Source organism: Haliaeetus albicilla, chromosome 3, assembly GCF_947461875.1.
Source record: "Haliaeetus albicilla chromosome 3, bHalAlb1.1, whole genome shotgun sequence".
NCBI classification, from domain to species: domain Eukaryota; kingdom Metazoa; phylum Chordata; class Aves; order Accipitriformes; family Accipitridae; genus Haliaeetus; species Haliaeetus albicilla.
In genome coordinates, this window is record NC_091485.1 from 37,156,804 (window position 1) to 37,178,339 (window position 21,536).

Consider the following 21,536-nt stretch of genomic DNA (forward strand, 5'->3'; position numbering starts at 1 on the left):
CTCTTGCTCCCTCTTTGTTTCACCCAGTGCTGCCTATCTATCTCGGTGGCAAACAGAGATGGAGCTGGGAAAGGTCTGAGCCTGGTGCAAAGTCCAGCTCCTCTCCTTGTTAGCAGGATTTTTAGTGAGCGCCAGACTGAGCAGAGACCAGCTTTGCCCCCTCTCCTCTGCGATATCCTCAGCCTCAGCCGGAGAGACCCTGCAAGAAACAGGGCGGCGGTACCAAAATCTCCTTGGCAAAAGTCCTGCATGAGGAGCCCGGGGTTTTAGGGGGCAGGGGAGCAGCAGGCGGCAGCAGCTGGGTGCCGTGTCAGGGCTGGGGTGACCCTCACTTTCCTCGCAGAGCCCAGTGAGCCCTGATTGCCACCCTTTTTCCAGAAAGATATGATGGAGAGGAGGCCGTGGCACAGGCATGGAGGAGCATTTGCACTGGGGGAAGGTTTCAAGCTGAAGAAGACAGCGCTGCCATGCCACGTGGAGCAGGTTTGGCCGGACCGGCTGAGCCGAGCTGTGCAAAGAGCAGCTTGGAAACAACAGGCGAGGGCCAGGCTGCTGTGTGCGCTCCGATATACGTGCCCACATGGAAAGGGGGTGAGAGCCGGGGGGGGACAGGCATGTTTTCTGTCTTTATAAACTTTTCGGCATCCCATTTAACTTCTCAGGGTGTAACCCTCAGGGTAGAAACTCAAATTGCAGCTTAGCTGGAAAAACCCTTCAGCACATGTTATAAACACCCGCTAGACCTTCGAGCTCATTTTGTGGCCCCTTCCTTGGTATCACTAACAAGCCCATGCCCAGGTTAGATGGAAAACTAGTTTAATCTGCTCCTCTCTGGAAATACCTCTCGTGCAGCCAGTTCCTGCGATGGGGAGGCAGTTGCTTTCTAGTGAAGGCTCCTGCTCTGGGAGGTACATGGTTACAGGGGAATCTGCTGGTTTTGTATCAGACCAGCAACTTCCACATCAGCTGTTTGTGATTAACCTTTTTCTTCTTTTTCTCTCCGCAAACCAGCTGAAGATCAAAGGCTCAAAGCCAGAGCGCCAGGTTTATCTCAGTATGTTGTGTCTGAGCCGTGGTTTTTGACAGGCTGGAAGCGGCTGGATGGGATCTGGGCAACAGTTGCTCCCTGTCCTGGTTTTACAACCCTTTCTGTAAGGGATAACTGGGGAGCAGCCAGTGGTGCATGGGGAGGCCAGGTACTATGGCTTGTTAATGATGTTTGTGGGGGTTAAATGTGATACTCTGTATTTCTCAGCTGTAGCAGACTACAAGTGCTATCACAGAAAGGTCTCACGCCGATGGCTTTGTATAACTACACAAAGTTATCTATAAGATAGAGCTGTCCTTCCTGGGGGCCGTATCAACCTAAGGATAGCCAAAACCATCCCCACGACTTTTTGCTGCTGCCTACGTGCCTGCCCGTGTCCTGCTCTGCTCCCCTCAGTGCTGTGTCCCGCCGTGCGGTGTGCTTCGGGTTTGGGCTCATTCCTGCTCGGCAGGCTGCTGGAAGAGACGGGCTCCGGTAGATCTGAGCTGCGTACAGCCTCTGCGGGGCTCCGGCTGCCCGCACGGGCGGTGGGTGCGGGGTCTGCGAGCAGCCGGCTGTGCCTCGGGACCCCTCCGTCCCTCTCATCCAGATGCTTTTGCCCAGCATATCAGGTGGAAGCGGCTGGACCTTGACCAATTTTTAATTACCAGCGCACTGATTGAAACGGTGGCAGCGGCAGCTACCTGGAGTCAGTAGGAATTGACTCCTGTCATGCGGTGGGTATAATCTGCTCTTACTGTGACCCTGCTGTGGGACCGATGCCAGGAGACCAAGAGCAGAAACCTGATTTTCAGAGGTGGCAAAAGCCCGCAGCTTCTGCCAGCGGAGCAGAGAGCGACGACTCCTCCGTGTCACTGGGATTATCGGCCCGCGGTCCCTGGCCGGCCCTTGGAGGGGGGACACAGCTATTAGATAGCATCGTGGCATGGCATACTGTATTCTCAAATAAAGAGAGGAAGGAAAAGGATTTTAAGTAAACAAGAATGGAGCAGTTCACAGAGCCAGCCGTGACTGCCAGGCAGCCTCGTCGATAACTTGCATACTTGCCTCGGACTGCAGATTATTTCAATGTCAGCACAGATGCCATTTCTGGAAACTCCCTGCAGACCAAGGACATCAGAGGAGCCATTTTATTGTACTTGATGGGTGAGTGCAAGAGGCAGAGGTTAATAAGACCGGTATCATGCACAGAGCATGCAGAATAAAAGAGGCAGCATGAAAAGTTCGCGTGAAAAACATTTCGTTTTCTCTACACACACTGAAGAAAAGAACATCGTTTCCTCCAATTCCTGTTTTTAAATGCACATTCATGATTTTTGCAGCTGCTAATGTGTGTAACGCAGCACCGTAATGCTCTCCTGAGCATAAGACTTCTCACCTAATATGCACATACTTAACTGCCTCTGAAACTCATTTATCTACACCAGCTACTTCCAGACTCCCTGGCATAAAACAGTTTTGCACCAAAGCTGTGTTTGTTTCTCATATGTGACAACACCACATGAGGTGTTTTGGTGTTATTTTGTAAAGTCTCTCTTTTCCCACACATGAGCCACATTTGTCTGTGGATGTAAGGAAGCCCTCCCACCCGCTTTGGCTTCAGAGAGAGATTTGAGAAAAACAATAGTTGCATTTTGAATACTGCATAAGTTTAGAAAAAGAGAATATTTTTCTCTGTACTCTAAAAACTACTTGAGAGCATAGAAAGGTTTGGGATCATATTTTCAGATACTCTCACCAGAAGTCACAGTGAGTTTTATGGCTGTGGAAGCTTTCCAAAACCCTGCACGTGCCCAGCCCAGGCGGCATGCCGCTTTCAGGGCACCTTGCGAGTGCCATGACACACAAATGCCCAAAACCACCATAAGCACAAACATCGTTGAACGTGCCGGAGGGCTGCCAGCATAACCCCTGTTTGTAAAGGTGACTTTTATGTCATGGGGAAACCTCCTTGTGCACAGGGCTGTGAAGAAGGCGTGTCTGTCGTTCCTAAATAATTCCTGAACAAGTCTTCCTAAACCTTTCAGGGAGAAGTGCAGACAGAAGGAGAGTAAAAGGGTTTGCTGTTGCTAACCTGGGCATCTTTGCGACACCGCAAAGGGAAAGCTTAGGGAGATGCTGGGAAGGGAAGGGTCTTAGGTTGCTAATTATGGTTTGGTTCTGTAGGGCTGAAGAGGGACCGCAGCGCAGCAAAGAGGAAGGTCCAAGCCCCAGGTGATGACCTGGGGATGGGATGGGATGGGATGGGATGGGATGGGATGGGATGGGATGCCCCCACAGGCAAGTAGGGGGGCTGGCTGAGGGGGGCTGGCTGAGGGCAGCTCTCCGAGCACGAAGCATCAGTTTGTCCATGCTGTGAGAGAAGGGAAGAGGGTGCTGTGATGTCCCAGGCCTAACGACTCTTGACCACATTCATAGCAGCCACGAGTGCTTACAAAGACAAAATACTAATGCGTCGGCCGGCTGAATGCTCAGGCTCAGTGAATGCTGAAAAAGCAAAGGGGCTTCAGCTATTCCGAAGACAACAAATCCAGACAAAAGATGCAGCAAAGCTGACTCTAACAGCATATGCCACAAAAGTTAGCTCCTCGTCCTTTGTAGCCAGGATGGGCTGCAGCTGCAACGCGGGGGGAGCGGGGGGGGGCAGAGCAGGAGTGCAGCTGCTCCCCGTCACGTGGGGAGAGCCCACGCGGCACCTCCTGGGGATGGCTCAGAAAAGAGGAGGGAGGGATGGGGGCTGGCCCCAGGATCCGCTGCGATACTGCTGCTGATGGGAAGCAGATATATCAGCTGAGGGACAGCGAGCACCAGGCTACGCATTGAGGTGCTCGCTGCAAATTGCCATCCGAGTAAAAAAAAAAAAATTGGAAGGGATGAAGGTGATGGAGTCGGCGCTGGCTGTACGGAGCTGCAGAAAGGGACTTGTGCTGTCCTCCAGGAGTCCTGAAGCGCTTCTTGTTCATTTGGAAAATGCAACACTTTATTAAGGCTGTTGATTTACCACCAGTTGAGCTGGAAGAATAACGGATGGATAAACTGGGCTTTTTTTATCCCCCAGGTGCTTAATAAATGTATTCCCGAACAGAACAAGCATATATATTACAAATTCAGATGGGACGGTTGGGAACCAGCAAGTAGATCTGGGTGGAGAATCCTCTGTATTACATCCTTGAAGCTATTTTGCAGATTTCATAGATTATCCATCAGAGTTCAACACGCAGCAGCGCTATAGGCCAGGAGTGATATTCGTGAAGAATTTAAGCACATAAAGTTAATGATGTGAGAACAGGTGTTCACTGCTGTAGTTGACGGGGAGGAGTTTGGGACAGCATCTATATAAGGACAACATGAGCAGTGAGAGATTAAAATGCGTATGGGTGGCAACAGCCAGAAAGAATACCAAATAGCAGAGATGTCATGTGTGAGCCATGGGGTGATTCTGAAAAGGGTTAAAAAAGAGGATGCTGTGAAGGTTAAAGCCCTAACTCAAATGCAGATGATAGGAAAAAAAAAAAAATTAAAATCCAGCGATGGATGCTGTCAGGTACCTTGATGCTCATATATCACCAGCATGAAGGAAAACACGTACCCTCCCGAGACGGCTACAGCGCAAAGCGGATGGGCTTGAGGCGATGGCACGGCAGACCTGGCACCGTCCTGCCAAAACATTCGCTACCACAACTGTCCCCTTGCTGGGAGCGACCCCCCCGGCCCAGCAGTGGGTATTGCTGAGAGAGCTGTAGCACCAAATGGTGGCTTCTTAACACTGGGATTGAGATAATAGTGGATTTGAGCACTCAAGTTAATGCAATTTCCATTACTAGACCTTTCTCTCGTTCCCCATAACTTTCTCAAATTAATGCTAGGTTTCCTTGCTGAAGCTTCCCTCATGAGTGACTTCTTGTTTTTAAAGGGGTGGGGGAGGGAAAAAGGCAGAAATGCAACCAGAAATCTAGTCTCCTTTTTGATTCTTATGGAAGGATTTAACCAAATGCACCCATTTGACCTGAATATTCCAAACAAAACCAAACAGATTTTGTTCAGTCATAGCACAACCTCACAGATCTCTGTGTAACAATCCAAATTCTAAGAAAACTGAAGTAATTGTTTCTGTATAGACATGGTAAGACTGGATTAAAAGGCTGGGGACTAGCTAGCATACAGATATGCACATATTCAGCTCCTGAGGACCCTTCTAATATTTTTTTTCCCCATCTTCTTCTCCTGGAACTCCACCAAAATACATCAGTGTAAACCCCATTGAAATGTCCAGGGTGTGTGAATTGGAGGATGCAAAACCTCTTAATAGCACAGTAGAAGACACTTGCTGTGAATACAGCCAAAGAAACTAAACAGGTTAAGGAGCACAGGCTGCTGGAGGTTTAGGTCCTTTTCTGTCACTGTTGGGTCTTTAATAATTGATGTTTATCAGATGTTGCTTTCTGATACTATTAGTTGAATTTGCTGATAGGAAAACTAATGTTTATAATCTGCCTTACCAGCACGGGACTGGGACAAGAATGTCAATATGAGATCGCCTTAAAAAAGGGAAGTAAAAACAATGGGGAAAAATACAGGGTGGAAAGGGAAGTCTTCTGTTGAGAAGTTGGACCAGAGACACAGAGAGAAGAAAAAAAGCTTGAACCTGCTGCCTAACAGGACTACGGCATCTCAGAAAAGTGTGTTTCTTAAGGCACGCTAAGTATTTTTAATGGATTAGAGCCTACCTATAGCTCCTGCCTGCTCAGCTTGGTGTCAAGCAAAGCCTAGAAAAAGTGCACATTGCCTGAAGCACAACAGGATGCAATGGTAGGTTGAGAATGTGCAGAAAACACAAAAGATCAAGCCAAATTCTGCAACTTGCTGTTCATTTTAGCTGAGAGATTAAAATACTAGCAAAAAAGAAAAAGATGGAGCAGATGCAGCATCTCCATGGGGCTGCTTCTCGCAGCCGCCTTCCTGTTCCTGCCTTGTGCTTTCTCGTCCTCTGGAGTGTCACGGCAGTCCCCGTTACTAAAAAGGCACATGGCAGCACCGCGGCGTGCCGGCGCGGGTGACCGTGGGGGGCGGTGGGAGGATGGATGCAACCCGAGGCAATTCAGAGAGACACTTGTGTCTTCCTTGGAGGACACGGGACTGCCCCATTTTGGGGCAAGGAGCCAACTGCTCTTGGATGCAGAAACTCCCGCTTTTCTGGTGCAAGATGACCTCCAGGCTCTTCCTGGAGATGCAGAGGGGGGGGTCCCATGTGGGCTGGGCCCCCCCAGGCTGTGTACCGAGCGGAGGAGGAGGGAGAGGTTTGGTGGCCCTCCTCCCTCTCCTGGCCAGCACCGCACTCGTCCCATTTCCATGACCTGTGCTTTCACAGGGATCCCTGGCCGCATCCTGATGAACAGAAAGTTATTGTCACCGCGTGGGCAATTACCTTCCCCAGCAATTACACCTCCTTCTGCACCGGGGGAGAGAGCCAGGCAGGCCGGGGACACCCAGCTCTCTCTTACATAAATTCAAAACCAACAAAAAAAAGGTTTCAGTGAACTGGAAAAAATGCTCAGCAACACAGGAAATAATTAAAGAATAATTTCACCCCAAAGAAGACCATTTCATTTTGTTTTACCTTTTAAAGTCCTTAAACATAAATAATTTCCAAAGTGAAACATAATTTTAAAATACAGAACTGAGTATTTTCATTTTGAAAATTGTAGAAACTTTCATCTGAAAACCTCAAATGAAATGCTGGAGGGTTTTTTTTTAATTGTCAAAACTATTCACCAAAAACACGATGAACTTGGCAAATAGTTTCAACTGACCTACAGTTGCATTTTTTTTTCCAAATCAATTACTCCCTTGAAAAAAACCTGTCCCACCCCTAACCAAGAGCACAGCCTTGGCCCTTCAGCATGCAGAAAGCCTTTATTTCCACTCATCGCTCCCTAATGTGCATTAAAAATTGCACATAAGATATAATTATTGAGCTGTGTAAACCGTGCATAGCGGGAAAGAGAAGAATGATGAGGTGTATCCACCAGGCTCGATCCACATCAGTCACCGGCTTCCTGGGCAAATTCCTTACCCAGCTGAAGTCAACAGCAAAACTCTTAGCAGCATCAGGAGTTTCAGGGATTTGTTTTATTTTATATTTTCTCATCCCCAAATCTGCTTTAAAGCACCCCTTTTCAACCTGAAAATTTGGATCCACTGTGGAAAAAAAACCCCACAACCCCCTGATGCTCCTCAGTAAACGTATTTTGGAGGCTGTGGTGCTGCATCCTGATGCTGCCACGGTGCACGCAGGGGCTTTCAGTCCACAGGTACCAGCTGCTGCGGTGCCGAGCAGCTGAGGGTGCTGTGCCGGCTCCAGCACATGCACACGCGTGTGCACACTCACACACACACACGCACACGCAACCTCCCCCAGCATGCACACAACAAAGAAACCCCGGGACCTCTCTGGCCTCCGCAGCATCGCACTGTCCCCGCCATGCAGCTCCCACATGAAACTCCAATATATCTTAAAATAATTCTGCTATGGCTTTTTTAATTCCAGATCAATTATTTGCTTTTCTGTCTATACAATGGCTATTCTCTTATCAGTGCTGTTTTTCTCTCTCACCCGTTTCCTCTCTTTTTCCATCCTCTTTTTTGGGGGGTGGAGGGGGGGCAGGGTTGGAAGCTGCTAATTAACCCTTCACATAACACAGTCCCTGGCACGCATCACCACCCAGCGAAGGTGGGGCTGTGAGGAGGAGGAGGAGGAGGAGGGGGAGCGAGGAAGATGACACAACAAACACGAGGCCGTGCAGCAGCCGGTTCCAGACACAACATCTGCAGAATGAGGCCATTTTTCTGTAACTCTAATCTCATAATTCATTGTTTGTGCGGTGTTGGTTACAGTAGCTGAAAGGGGGGATAACAGCAGGTCAATTTGGCACAGAAGCGCGTTTGAATCTGCAATGAGGGACTAGCCCACCTTCTGACGAGCTGCTGAACTGTGGCCAGAAATAGAGAAAATAAGCAGGAAAGTGGCTTAGAAGGAAAAACGAGACCCCTTAAAATTATATAAACCCCCTAGAAAGACTTATTACTTCAAATCCACAGGGGTGGCGCGCCTTTGGCGAGCACCAGGGTGATGCGACAGCCTTTTCCTCGCTGCTGCTGCTGCTGTTCATTTACTTTTTGGGCTCCCATGAAAGCGGGCTGCTGGCTTGGCCCCTGCGGCCAGGCGCTCGCCACGCTGCCGCGGCCGGGTGCCACAGCACTAGCTGGGTCCTCGGTGCTGCCAAGCCTTTTGCCTTTTTTCTTTTTTTTCCTTCTGCAAGAGAAAAAAACAAATCTTTTTTTTTTTTTTTTTGCCTGTAACGTCGAAGGCCACTCGAGCCCGGCGCGGGCGGTTGTGCGAGCAGCGTGTTGGTTAATGTTAGCGGCTGATTACTAAACTTCTCGTTTCGAACCGCAAAAACCTAGCATGTCAGCCTAAATTAGCTAACAGCAAGGGAGTGTCCTTCTCGGTTTGCAGGCCACAGCACATCTGCTCTTTGAAGAAAGAGAATGAGCAAAATAGGGTTGGGTGGTTGGTGGTGGGGTTTTTTGTTTTTTTTTTCTTGCCTCCCCTCAGCCTCCCATTTGTGCGTGTGTTCATAAATATCCTGATGAGAGGCTGCCTCTGCGGTTGGCGTGTGGGAAGGGGGGAAGGAGGGTGGATAAAGAGCGATTCTTCGCCCGCGTGGGGGACACCCTTCCTCCCCTCCCCGCCACCTCCTCTTCCTCCCCCTCCCCTCGCCGTTTGACCTTGAGTTCGTTCTCTGCTCTGCTCCCGCTCCCCTCCTCCCCCTGCCCGCCTGCATCTGGCATCCGAGGCAGGCTGGTGCAGCTGGGGGGCCGAAAATCCCCCTCCCCGCGCCCCTTAAGCCCTGCTGCTCCGGGCGGGGAGTACCGGGGGTGCTCCCTGGCCGCCCCCAGCGCAGCCCCCGGGACGCGGGGGGCTGAGGGCCCGGAGCAGCCCCCTTGGCTGCCCAGCGTGGGTGCCCCACGCCGCAGCGCTGCCGCTCAACTACCCTAATCCGGTTGTCTTTTCCAGCAGCGTACTGGGGAACAATGGGCGGCCTTGTGCTGGCCCAGGCTGCCCGTCCCCGTCCTTGCAGCTGGCGCGTCCACCCGTGCTAAGCTCCAGTGAGCAGGATCAGCTGAAGCCCTCATTCCCCTTCACCCTCTTCAAGGGCTCGCCTATCCACTGGGGCCGCTATCGGTTACACGAAACATTTGGTTCGCAATGGGCTGTTTGTGCTGGGAGGCAGAGGGCTCTTCCAGCAGCGGGCAGTGATCCTCGGCAGAAAAAGCTTGCCCTGTGTTAGTTTACAACAGTTTCACCCACACAGAAAAGTACAATGGAGACAGATCATGCACAATGACAGGCTGCCGGCGGCTCCAAGGGATCCATAATTTATGATGTTTTTCTTACCGATCCGGTTTTGGATTTCACAAGCAGGCCCGTTTCCTTCCCATTTGTTGCTTCCTTCCGTCCTCCTTTCGAGAAATTGAACGCCGGGCTCAAAACGAGCGAGAGCGGCAGCGGCCGCCCGGCTCTCCCGGGCGGCTGTGTTTGCACGGGGCGGGGGGGGTGGGGGGTGGTGGTGGTTCCCCAGCCTCAACTTGCCACCCTGAATTTATTACAGAGAAAGGAGAATGCCCTGACACACACCTCACGGTATCTCAGCTTCCTGATGAGCGGCGGTGGCTGTGGCAGCCCACGCGCTGCTGCCCTGAACCGCATTCAGGTTCACTGGGTCACCCGGTAAAAGCAGGGCTACCAGGACTCCCAGCAATTGGCTGATTAAAGGTAAGGAGGTTAATAATGGCTTTTAAGGATTGTTCTTACTCAAATAAATAAGAATCAAAACTTAATCTGCTCTATCATCCCTAATCTAGCCGCCGGTCCCTTGCCAGAAATAGATGCGCCAGGGCAAGATGTGGGCAGTCAGATGCCACCTCCGCAGCGAGCGTGGGTGCCATCAGTCACGTCCAGGCAGGGAAGTGCGAAGCTACGTGGGTTTGTCCGGTGGGCCAAGCCTGAACCATGCGTCTGGGGAACCCCCCAGTTTCAGATCTGGAGCCAGATTTTTGGCTAAAGCCCATCCCCGCCGCAAGCCGCTGGTCCTGCCTGCTCTGTGGCCGCACTTCCAACCTCCTCGCGCCCATCTGGGAAGCCACCCGCGCAGAGATGGGGAAAGGACCAGCACGGAGGTCCCACTGCCCCCTCCCCATCCACGGGCTGGACAGTGAGGGGTGCGGGGCTGCGTGCCCCTGGCCCCACACCATGGCCGCCTGCCCTGCTGCAGGTTGTCCGGGTGGTTTGCAAATGACCAAGTAAGGTTAAAACCATAGTCACTGTGGTTACCAGCGGCTGTGATTAGTCACACAGCAAGTGATCCAATTATAGCAACCCCTCCCCCGCAACACCCCCCACTTCATCTGTTTAAAGGAAAAACCCAGGCCTCCCTTAACTCGATTTCAGCGCGGGTTTATGTGCAAAGAAAAAGCAGCCTGAAGTTGGAAAGGGAGAAGTGGGGGGCCAGGGCGGCACCAGCGAGGTTTTGCTTTCGAAACCTGCCGTGGCTCACAGTGATGGGAAGCCCTGCTTGCCCCCCGCGCTGGTGCCTTCAGAGGAGCATTGGCTGAAGGGAGGCAGCTTTCAGGGAGCTGGGGGCCCTGCAGCTGCAGGGGAGGGGGTTGTGGGGGTGGCAGAGGGTATGAACTGCTGCGGTGGTGTCCACCGCACGGCCTTGGTGGGTCGGACCATCTCCTGCCACCACGGTTTACTGACCCCGAGGCTGCTCTCCTGCTGCTTCCCACCTGGACCGCTGTGCAGCTCAGTTTCCTTTTCTTCCTCTTTTTTTTTTTTAAAAAAAAAAAAGGGGGGGGGGGATTTCAAGCAATTTCAAGGACTCCACCTGATTCGACTCACAAATGGCTGTGGTTTTTAGAAACCCATTTCCCCTCTTGCTGGGCGCAGGCCCTCCCACAGGCAGGCAAAGGAAGGGGATGAGGGGGATGAGGCTGCTCCCCCCATCCTCCTCTCCCTCAGCTGGCGCTAGGAGCAGGTGACGGGCACCTGCGTCCCCACACCACCGGGTGCCCCCCCCGGGCCCCCTCCCCGGCGGCCACCGAGGTGGTGTGAGGGGCGGGTGGGAAGCAGGCAGGGAGAGGAGGCATTAATTTTCTGCCGTGGCAGGTGGTAGCGCCTGCCCGCAGAGCGTGGAGCTGGGCACCACCTGGGCACCCCTAAACCGCCGTCCTGCCTGCAGGAGCCTGCGCCCCGCGGATCCCTCTGGCATCCTCCGCAGAGCCCTCTGTGGCACGGCACGCTGCTACCGGCATCAGTCACTGTTATTTATTGTCTTCTTTCAGCACGGAGCAATCCCCGGGGCGCACGAAGGCTCGGTAACACTGATCCTGTACCGGATCCTCCTCCACCTCTCCTTGCATGCCTGTTTTTTTTGGCCACGCAGTGCTTTAACGTGATCACCCCAGCTGAGAGCACGCGTACTCTTCTTTAGCAGGGTGAGGGTTGAGAAACCGCTAAGGCAAATCTGCAGATGAACAATAATGCCACAACAGTTCCCACGCCGCCGACTTTCACCCCAGTGCACAGTTTTATGGCTGAGCTGTAAATCCGTGGGAAACTGTCTAATGGAGACCCCGATCCTTTGGTGTGGTGTTTGCTGCAGCATTCGTGGGGTGAGCTGTTACAGCCCCAGCCCTCCTCCTTCTCGTGGATGCAGCCGCTTTGCCCCCAGCAATGGGCATCGCAGCTCCATCTCATCTGCACCTTGGGTTTTATCTGGTCAGGGCTGAAGAAACACCCACAAAAGCTGAAAGCTGTGTCCCGAAGGAGAGCAAGGGAGGGATGGGAGGCTGCAGACTGACCCAGCCTCAGTGGTGTGCTGTGGGGTGGCGTGGGGGGCCCATCAAGACCCTGCTGGGAAAAATCTCCCTTCTTGAATTAGAGGGGAGTCCGTGGCTCCTGTTGTGGCCATTGGCTGTCCGCATGCTGACAAATCACTCCTGGTTGAGGGCACTGCTGTCCTGGGGATCATACAGCAATTTGCGGTGAGTTTCTTGGACTTTCAGGGCAATTGCTGTGAGACACTATCTAAAGTATTTCTGAGGGCAAGATAGATGCAGGCACCTCTCTCTCTGGCCACCAGATTTATTTCCTAATACACTTTGACTCAACACATTCTTGACTCCCTGTATAACTGGGAACTTTCCTGGAGCTCTTCCAACAGGTGCCCTCTGTTATGCTGCTTGCCTGCTGATGTTGCCTTCCTGCTTGAACTTTCCTGCTTTTCCTATCTTCTCACTCCCCTGCCTGCCTTCCTGCCTGTCGGGAGGGTTTCTTCCCACTCCTGCCTCCAGCCCTCCCCAACCAAGCCAAGGAAAATGTCCTCTCCCCCCTCCATAGAGATGTCTTCCCTTCATGCAGCCACTTGTCAAGTGCAAGCAAAGTGCCCTTCAGCTGCAACACGTGCTGGGGTGGGGGTCCCCCTGCGCCACAGAGATGTGGAGGACCAGGTCCACCTACCTCTTCCCTATCTGCCCAGCCTCCTGGCCTCTGGGCAGGGTTCAGCACAGCAGCACTGGCACAATAAAATATCGTAGTCCCTTCTTGAACTGGTGCCAGCTCCTATACCAGCATCCAGCCCGGGTAAGCAGCAGCGGATGTCTGAGGCCTCGGAGACCCATTTCCCAGCAGGGGAGAAATGAATGACCCAAAGTCTAGGTCAAGGCGGTCCAGCCCCAGCCGCCACGGTGCCTGGAGACTGGGCTGAGCAATAACCTTCCTGCCTCTGCGAGAGCAAGGATGAAGGGGCCAAGGGAGGGCTGGGGGGAGCCCACCTGCCTCTCTCAGGTCCCCTCAGCCTGGGGCACTTGCTCCTGAGGACACCACTTTTCCTGGAGAAAGAGAGCGATGTTCTCATGAGGGTTGGGACCATCCACGGCCAGACCCCAGAAGTGACACCCAAGCAGGTTAAAACAAATTCTAAGCGTTAGTTATTTTCTAGTTGCCAATGTGTGTCAGTCCACCAGCAAGGCTAACCAGGCTGCATGAGCCCTTTTTCCCAGCATGGCTGGCCCCTGCCCTGGGAACTGCTTGTAACTGGGACAGGGAGCAGTCGAAAAACTCCTCTGGCCCTTCACACAGCATCCTCTTCAAGTTGTACCACCTCGCAAAGAGCAGCACTCTGGTGTCAAAAACACCGGGTGCGTCTTCCCAAGACTGAGTATAATTGCACAGGAAACAACAGGACTGGGACAGCAATGTGTAACAGGCACCCACCATAAGCCCTGCCCGTGAGGCTACAAAGACTGTCGGAAACATTCACTGTTAATGTTGTTTATTGTTTGCACACCAATGAGATATAGAAGCAACTCCCAAAGATAAGGATTACATTTTCTCCATATCTTGGCAGAGCCAGTTCCTGCCAGTAAGTGGTTCAAATTTTAAAGTCTGATCCAAAACCCACAAAGTCCTGCAAACCTTGATCGGCTGTGGTTCAAGCTCTTCGTGAGTAAAGAAGTGGAAAGAGAAAAAAAAATTCTTTAATGAATGGAAGGGAGGAAAGAAATTCCCAAATAATTATAAGTGTGTTTACAGTGACTCCCACTGTTTTATGCCTGTGACCCTGGGTCATATGTGGGGTTTTGTATAGATCCATCCATAAGTACATAATACACTTGTCATAGATGAGATCAGCTCTGATGTATTTTTCTGGCAGCTTCAGAGCTGTCATATTTTCAATGTTTTGTCCAGTCAATCACATCTCAAATGGTGGGGTTTCCATCACATCCCTGCACCGTCTCACAGGAGCTCTTTGTTAGGACAGTTTCTCAGTGTTGGCAGTAACTCTCCGGGTAGAGAAAGATGAACCTTGTTTGCAATTCGCCTAAAGATGACCTGGTTTATTTGTATTAACTGGATGCAAAATGTAATCCCTTGCAGTTCTCTCTGGCTTTTATCAGCCTGAATTGCATGGATCAAGGAGCACATACCTACATGGCCGAGGATGATGCTGTACAGAGCTACCCCAGCCGGGCCTGAGCAGCCATCCTTGCTGGCTGGAGGCGATAAACCTCTGCTTGCTCACCAGCCCTGCTGGGAACATCAGCCTAGGATAAGCAAGACACCTAATGCTACATCCAGCACCAGATGTGGCTCTCTGAGAGCCGGCTGGCGTGTCTCTGCCGTGGCGGCAGACACCCACTTAATGGCACTGTGAAGGTGGTGTCACGCTCAGCCACGGTCCCCTGAAGCGCCGAGGGGCAGGCGGCACAGCTGTGACAACCGTGTAGCCCGGAGGTCTTGCTAATGGGCAGCTATGGGCTTGCTAGTTGCTTTCCTTCCTTCCAGGAGATCTGCAGGGGTATGCCCGGGCTTGGAAACCAAGCTGCTTTTAACACGTCTTTGCAGGTGTCGCCGGACGTGCTCCGGGTCTGCCCCCGTGGTTTGCACGCTCGCCGGCCCCCTCGATTTATGGCACTAGCCTATGCTGAAGAAGGGTCATCACAGCAAAGGGGGTAACTTCTGCAATATCATACACGTTCAAATATTTTTCGCGCTAGCGCTGTTCCCGCTACCTTTGTGTATCCGCCTGTCTGACGTCCCCGCCTCGAACAACCAGACTCGTCCCTGCTCCCGGTCTCTGTTGGTTGTGACTGAAGTAGCTGGGGTTCAGTTATCTCCCCAGCCACCGACAACAGTGCAGGACTGCTGGGAAAGCGATGATGTCCCCTGGCCGCGCTGAGGCCCAGCGTAATTGTGTCGGTGTGTTTGGGGAGGGCGTGCGTGACATATGGCAAGTGGGGAGGACGTTTACGAGAGAGCAGAGGGAGAGCTGGTGCAGCAGGCAGCGGCAGGGATGCTGGCCTCCTCACGCGTGCTCCCTGGCAGAAGTCCTCCTCCATTTCTTTTTTATTCTCTTGCTGTATTTGTTGAACTTGAAATATTTTGGTGTTTGAGTGTGTAGCTTCGAGGTGCGCACGACCACTGAATTTTGAAGAGCGGAGCGTGCATCCCCCCACGCACTTTTCCCCAAGACCCCACTTTTTATAAAGCAACTGCATCGGATAGGGAAGCTTGCACCCCCTTCCTTCCCTCACCCTCCGCCTCCCTCCCGGAGCCACCAGGCAAGGCAAGGCAGGGCAAGGTAGGGCAGGGCTCGGGAAGGTGATACCCTGATACCCCGCTCTCAGCCTGCTGGCATTTCTCTTCCTGGCAGTTTTGACAAGGAGACATGGTAATGCCCCTGTCCACACCAGACCCAGCTGTGGGCTCACACCTATTTCCTCTCAAATGCACGCTCCCACCATGGCCTCAGGAGCTGCTCTCATTTATTCCCTCTATTTTCGACTCCTCAGTGGTGCCCATTTTGACTGTGTCTGTGGCGGAGGCTTTCAGAGGTGCTTCCCCATGCAGGGATGCAGACAGGTGATGAGTAGGGCTTTCAAAAGCATCCTATTCCTCATGACTTAAACAGGAGCGAGGCACGCTGGCACATTTTCTACCCTGATCTGCATCTTCTGTGCTGAACACTGTATTTAGCTAGGATTATTTTGGTGTCCTCACCCTGCTTGTCTTGAATCACTGACATGCAAGCCAGCTCCTATCTGTGGTAAAGCCACATAATGGTGTTAGCAGTTAACACCAAGCCTGGGTAAATACACCCTGCCCTTGAGCTGGGCTGGCTTGCTTGGTTTGGCTCTGGGCTGACCACGGCTGCCTGGTCTCCGGTGAGGTTGGAGCGTAAGCAGGGCAGGCTCATATCTGCTGTTAATGTCTTACTGGAACTCAGGCAATTTATATTAGCCTAAGAGAGGTCCTTGTTGGTCTTGGTGGCATGCGCTGTACAGAGCAAATGTTTGTTCTGTGATTTCATGATTTGGGAAAGTGCAAAGGGTATGCTCAAAAAGACCGCCCTCCCCCCCCAGTTAATTTCCCTGTCATATTTTTTTTCATTTCTTTATTATTATTTCAGTGGTTTCAAGTTAATATAATATCTGGGGTTATGATTTAAAGCCTCAGGTCCTGGAGTCTTGCAAATGCACAGGAATTGCTGCTTTCAGTGCAAGAATAAACAAAGCAAGAATGAGTTTCTGCTTTCTGTAGCCACAAAGACATGCCAGAGCACTAACCACCCCTCAGTCACCCAAAATGTCAGCAAAGAGAAAGCCAGTCCTACACTGAGGTGTATTTAAAAACACGTCCTCCTTTTCATTTCACTCGGGGGGGAGTTGAGCAGCAGACTCATGCTTTCTGCATGGTGACGCTGCATTTGACCCATTTTTGGAATGGGATGAGAAGCTGGCCATGAGCTGCAAGGAGGTGGCCATGGTGCAGCGAGGAAGTGAACCTGGAGTAGGGAGGAGGTGGCCATGGAGCAGTGAGGAGACATCCCTGGAGCAGTGCAAAGGCAGGAGCTGCTCCCTGGGCATGGAGGAAGGAAAGGACCCCCCCTCCCTAATGGATTCCTTCAGATAAAAGAGCCCCAGCTACCTTTCTTCCCTGTAATGGCCCCTGAGGCTAATGTCTTAAAGAGGAAACAAAAGGATCGCTTTACATCACACAAGTGGGGCAGGAGCTCAGTGGGGAAAGAAGCACTTGAGTGATGCAGCACTGCCAGGGCTCCTGCAGCAGGATGGAGGCCAGGGGGAGGGGTGCAGCTGGCCCTAACTTGGGCTTTGCTGTGTGGCCTCTTGGTATTACACCCTTCATTAACCCCTTCTCTGCTGCTCTGCTGTCCACGTGCTCCGGGAGAGCTCTTCTGCCCTGGGCCATTCAAACAAGTGGGGGCATCAAGGCAGGCCACGTAAGCGTTTGTGTTTGTGGGCAGCGCCAGTAATGAAGGCGTACGGCCTGCAGTGGCTAAAGCAGCCAGAAGCAGCCATAATACTACTAAAAAACCACGGGAATTCTTCCTTAAAAACGATGGCAAGCGATAAACACAAGGGAGCTCGAAGAGCCGAACTCGCGGGGCGGCAGGAAAGACGCTTCCTACGGAAGAGGGGTGTTGGGCGAGCGCAAAAACAATCCCGGCTAGCGTGCAGCTTCCAGCGGCTCCAGCTGTGCTGCTCTTCCTTTGTCTGCTCTCTCCTCTGGCAGCTTCCCGAGGGGAGGGCAGAGCAGGAGTGACAGCCACCGAGGGAGCCCCAGCAGCGGCAAAACCAGGCGGTCAGGCGGCAGCTGGGGGCTGCAGGCAGAAACTGGATGCAGCAGGTCCGCTCCTCGAAGGAGAATGCTGCTCCCTGTGCTGCCCGTCGTGACCGGCTCCGTCACGAGAGCCGTTGTGTCCCTCTGGCTTTACGAGGCTGTTGAATTTATAAACCACCCGCTTTATAAACCGCCACGTGAAATTTTCCATGCTTGGTCCCTGCACAGCACCTTCCGCGTATCTGTTTTTGGCAGGGGGCTGTGTAGGAGAGATGGCTGCAGGGAGAACAAAGTGTCCAACAAAGTAAAAGAGACACCTTTGATTAGCAGCTAATAGAACAACATCGACTCTTTTGGACCATCATCGTCCTTGCCACAATGGATCAGAATGATGCTCTGTCAGTGCCCTGGTTTTGACCCTGCCCTACACCGGTTTCTTCTCGGGAAGATACAGGGAAGTGGGCTAATCAGCATCTCCTCCAAGAGCACCCTTCTCACCCCTAGGATCCCCGCTTTCTCACATCCCTGAAGCATGACCTCCCTATGCCTATCCAAAACTAATTTTGCAAGGCATGTGAGTCTTTTGTGCTTGAATTTAACATGTTTAAAGAAGAGCCGGTGATGTTTGAAACTTGTCCTGATATGGTTCCCATTGACGATAAATGTTTTGCTTGGTTGAATATGAAACAGCTGAAAAAAAGACTCTGTGGCTAGCTGATGTGGTCTGCTAAGACTTTCAGCCTTGTAGGGCAGGTGTGTCCCCTCTGTGACGTTCCGGAGCATGCAACCCTCCTTCAGGCCTGAGACTTACACCGGCTGCTCTCAGAAAAGCTTACCAAAGGAGGATCTCATCCTGCTGTTGAAACCTATATGAATCACAGATAAAGTGAAAAATAATTAAAAATTAATAAAGAAAACAAATAAAACCCTATCCTATTTTAACAGTAGGGCCAAGGGAGAATACTGGGCACCGAAAATGGCATATCCCCAAGGAACAAGCACCATCTTTTCAAAGGTGCAGTTCTCCCAGAAGCAATAGGAGCAGCATCTGTGCATATAGCTTTTAAGTTTGTAATTTGTCTGTAATTTCTCTGCAATCACCAATATTCTGCGGGGATTCTAGGGTGCTTTTTTTTAAATGTGTGTTTTCTTTTCCATTGCAAAGGCTCAACTGTCTCTCTGAAAGCCCATATGCTCCTGTCCTGTTTGACTTTAGCATGCAGGAAATGGCCTCTGTCCAATTAGCAGCATGGGAATTAGCACTGCTCGAAATTCGCTACTCCCCACCATATTCCCCTCTGAGACTGCTGAACTTCAGTGCTCAATTTTCTCTCTCTCTTTCTCTCTCTCTCTTTTTTAAACAGCACCACGAAGATTGAGTGCATAGGAAGCTATTGGAAAAGCACTGTTAATAGTGAAGTCAGGAGATGCAGCCGTTAAATTCCTAGCGATATTAGCACAGAGGTATTTCAGGTGAGTTGTGTTTTCAAGTTGCATTTTTTTCTGGTTTAGTGCATATCATTTATCTTGTAAGATGTTAATAATGTTGGCAGCTCTTGCAATTCATCGTGAACTCATAGCATTTGATACTTCACTTAAGCCAGAGCCTCTGGAGTCCTGTGAATAACAGAAAAATCTCAGATTTAGCACCCTCATGTTTGTGAAAAGCATGCTGAGCATCATCCAAGTGCAAATGATAAACATAAAATAAACGAACAATCACAATTCCATACATACACCTATCTACATAAAGGTACATATTTATACCTAAATCATCATTATTAAAGCCAACTGTATGATGTTTTACTGGGGTGGGGAGAAAGCAACACATATTCTTTGTACACTTGGGATTGACATTTCTGTGTGAACACCATGAGTCATAAAAAGGAGGAATTCATCTGAGATAACATAATTACAATACCTCATTTTTAACGTCCTGCACTCAAGCTTTTACCAGTGTGACTTTAATGTGATATGTTTCTGTGACGGTGCATATTTACTGTATAAAAGAGATAGCTAGCGCTCTTTTGTGATGAATGCAAAGCATGCAAAGGAAACTTTTTATTTAGGCTGCTGGACACAGACCAAAGCTGTGGTTTTTCCTAGCTGTCTAGCTCCCAGACTGACTCTCACAGTGGGAGCCTAGTGTCACTGTAACGGGTTTCTCGAAGTCCTGGCCTGGATTAGGCAGTTACAGATTAGAGTGAAATGCTGACTACATCACATACAGTTTACCTTTTTTCACAGCAATTTTGAAAAAAATTTCTTTAAAGCACACTTGAAAAAAGTTGCAATGGAAAGCATGTCTCGTGTGCAAGGCAGTAAGTCCCTGCTATGTCTTTTGCTATTAGCCCACAATCACAGACAAAATTAAACGTCATTATTGTCATTATTTAATTACCTTGTGCCTTGTGCCAAGCAACGTCTGCTAAGGCCAGGCTCCAGCTGCACTGGATAGTCTACAAAACTATTTTCAGGCATAGGGCCTAATATGTAAGTTATAAACCACGGTAACTGGGAGAAACTGATCGAAAGGCAGAAAAGCATTTGTTTAGCCTGAGAACAAACTGGGGGGGGGGGGGGGGGGGGGGGATCGAGCTTCTTTCTCCTCCTCTGCCAGGAAGCCCTTGCAGGTGTCTGGTATATCAGAAGATGTTTAGGGAGTTAAACTTCTCTCCTGTATTCACTGGGCCAGAAACACGTGATGTCCCGTGAATTCGTGTCTGTTAACCAAATGCAACTGTTTCTCTTATCTCTAGATGGAAAGCTGGGCAGGGCCTACACGAACACAAAACAAGAGAGGCACACCTGGACCCTGCAAGGGAAGTCAAGATTTCCAAATGTCTTTTCATTCTGAGCTGGAACAAAGTGGAAACATTTTGCCAAAACAGGGGAGAGCGCATGGGTGAGCAAGCTCACCTTGAACCGCGTTGCAGGAGGCTTGCGTAGCGCTCTTGAGATTAGCACAACCCCTCTGTAAGGTGCAAATGGTGTTGAACTGGGAGGAGTTTGGCCACATGAGAACACAAGGTAGTGTGGCTGGGAGACAGTAGCTGGATGGCAAAAGTAAACGGATGACAGTCGTGGCGGTCTGGAGGCAGCCCAGGGGCCCATTTTCCATGATGAGGAACTCCTGCTCTAACATTCAGGGGTGGGAAATTAAGTAAGAGAGCCCTAGGAAAGGATCTGGACAGAAGTGCTGTAACACGGGACTGAGAGACGCCAGTAGCCTTTGGAATAACACTGTTTTCCTTTATTTTCAAGAAAGATTTATTTCTGGTTTTATTTGAGGAAGAAACCGACTTCTATTGATATACTGTTTAGCCAAACTAAGTCCATGGGCAGGTACTACCCAAAATGTGTGTAAAATAGGAGACGCTAATATTTATAGGGGTCCCCGGCAGTGTATGGCTTCCCCTCAGCATTTGACACCAAAAAATTCTTTGGTCAGTGTAATTGCATCCCACCTGGGTCAGGGTTTGAGCTGCTAATTTATACAAGTAGCATGGACCCGTTCCCACGGTGTCCTTTCCTACGAAGACCTCGGCACGTTTGCTAAGTCCTGCACAGCACCGACCTCATACTGTCCCGGGAATTAGTTATTGTAACACCGTGGTTGTATTTAGACATTTTTGTAAATGGATTTTCTTCAAATCTAAAGCCCACTTACAGGTCACTGTCCCTCAGATGTGCACCTGACTGCGTCGTAAGGAGCCTGTTGTCGTCTGTCCTTCCCCTTTCGACCTAGCTGGACACAAGGGCTGTGCCCGGGATGCAACTGTGCCTCTCACGAGCTGTGTGAGACGAGGTGACGCTGTTGCTCTGGTGTGACAGCAGCGAGGGTGGTGGGTGGCCCGGCGTGCCGGGAGCGGCTGTGTCCTCCCTGCGTGCAAGGGCGTGGGGGGCAGGATTGCTCCGCCGGCTCCCCTTGGCGTGGGTGGCTCGGCATCAGCCCCCATTCCCGACCCACACAGGGGCGTTGGGTCCTCCCTTAATTAGCCGTGGCCTGTGGTCATTGACAGGCTTTCGGCCATTTTAATGAAAGGATGTGTTCTAACAGTGACCTTGATCTAACCGGGAGATGCCAATCACAGCCAGAATGACTGTCATAACAATCATCGCCGGCACATGGGGACCTCAGGACCAGCAGCAAGGCAGGCAGCACTATTCACAGCCTCCTCGGCTTCATCCCACAGCGGGTTAGAGGAAGCCCCTGAGCCCAGAGCAAGGGAATTTAGATTTGCCTTCCCACCATGTGCTCAGGTCCTGCTCTGAGGAATTATG

The 21,536-nt window shown here is 51.1% G+C and overlaps 2 long non-coding RNA genes across 2 annotated transcripts; one reads left to right on the forward strand and one right to left on the reverse strand.

The window, feature by feature from the left end:
- Positions 1-9,102: 9,102 nt before the first annotated feature.
- Positions 9,103-9,637, reverse strand: LOC138684761 (uncharacterized). The gene is made up of 2 exons (XR_011324024.1): positions 9,507-9,637; positions 9,103-9,390 (listed from the first exon to the last, which is right to left on the reverse strand). It is a non-coding gene; the product is annotated as an uncharacterized lncRNA (long non-coding RNA).
- A 135-nt stretch (positions 9,638-9,772) lies between these two features.
- Positions 9,773-21,008, forward strand: LOC138684760 (uncharacterized). The gene is made up of 3 exons (XR_011324023.1): positions 9,773-9,884; positions 18,617-18,725; positions 20,012-21,008. It is a non-coding gene; the product is annotated as an uncharacterized lncRNA (long non-coding RNA).
- Positions 21,009-21,536: the final 528 nt, after the last annotated feature.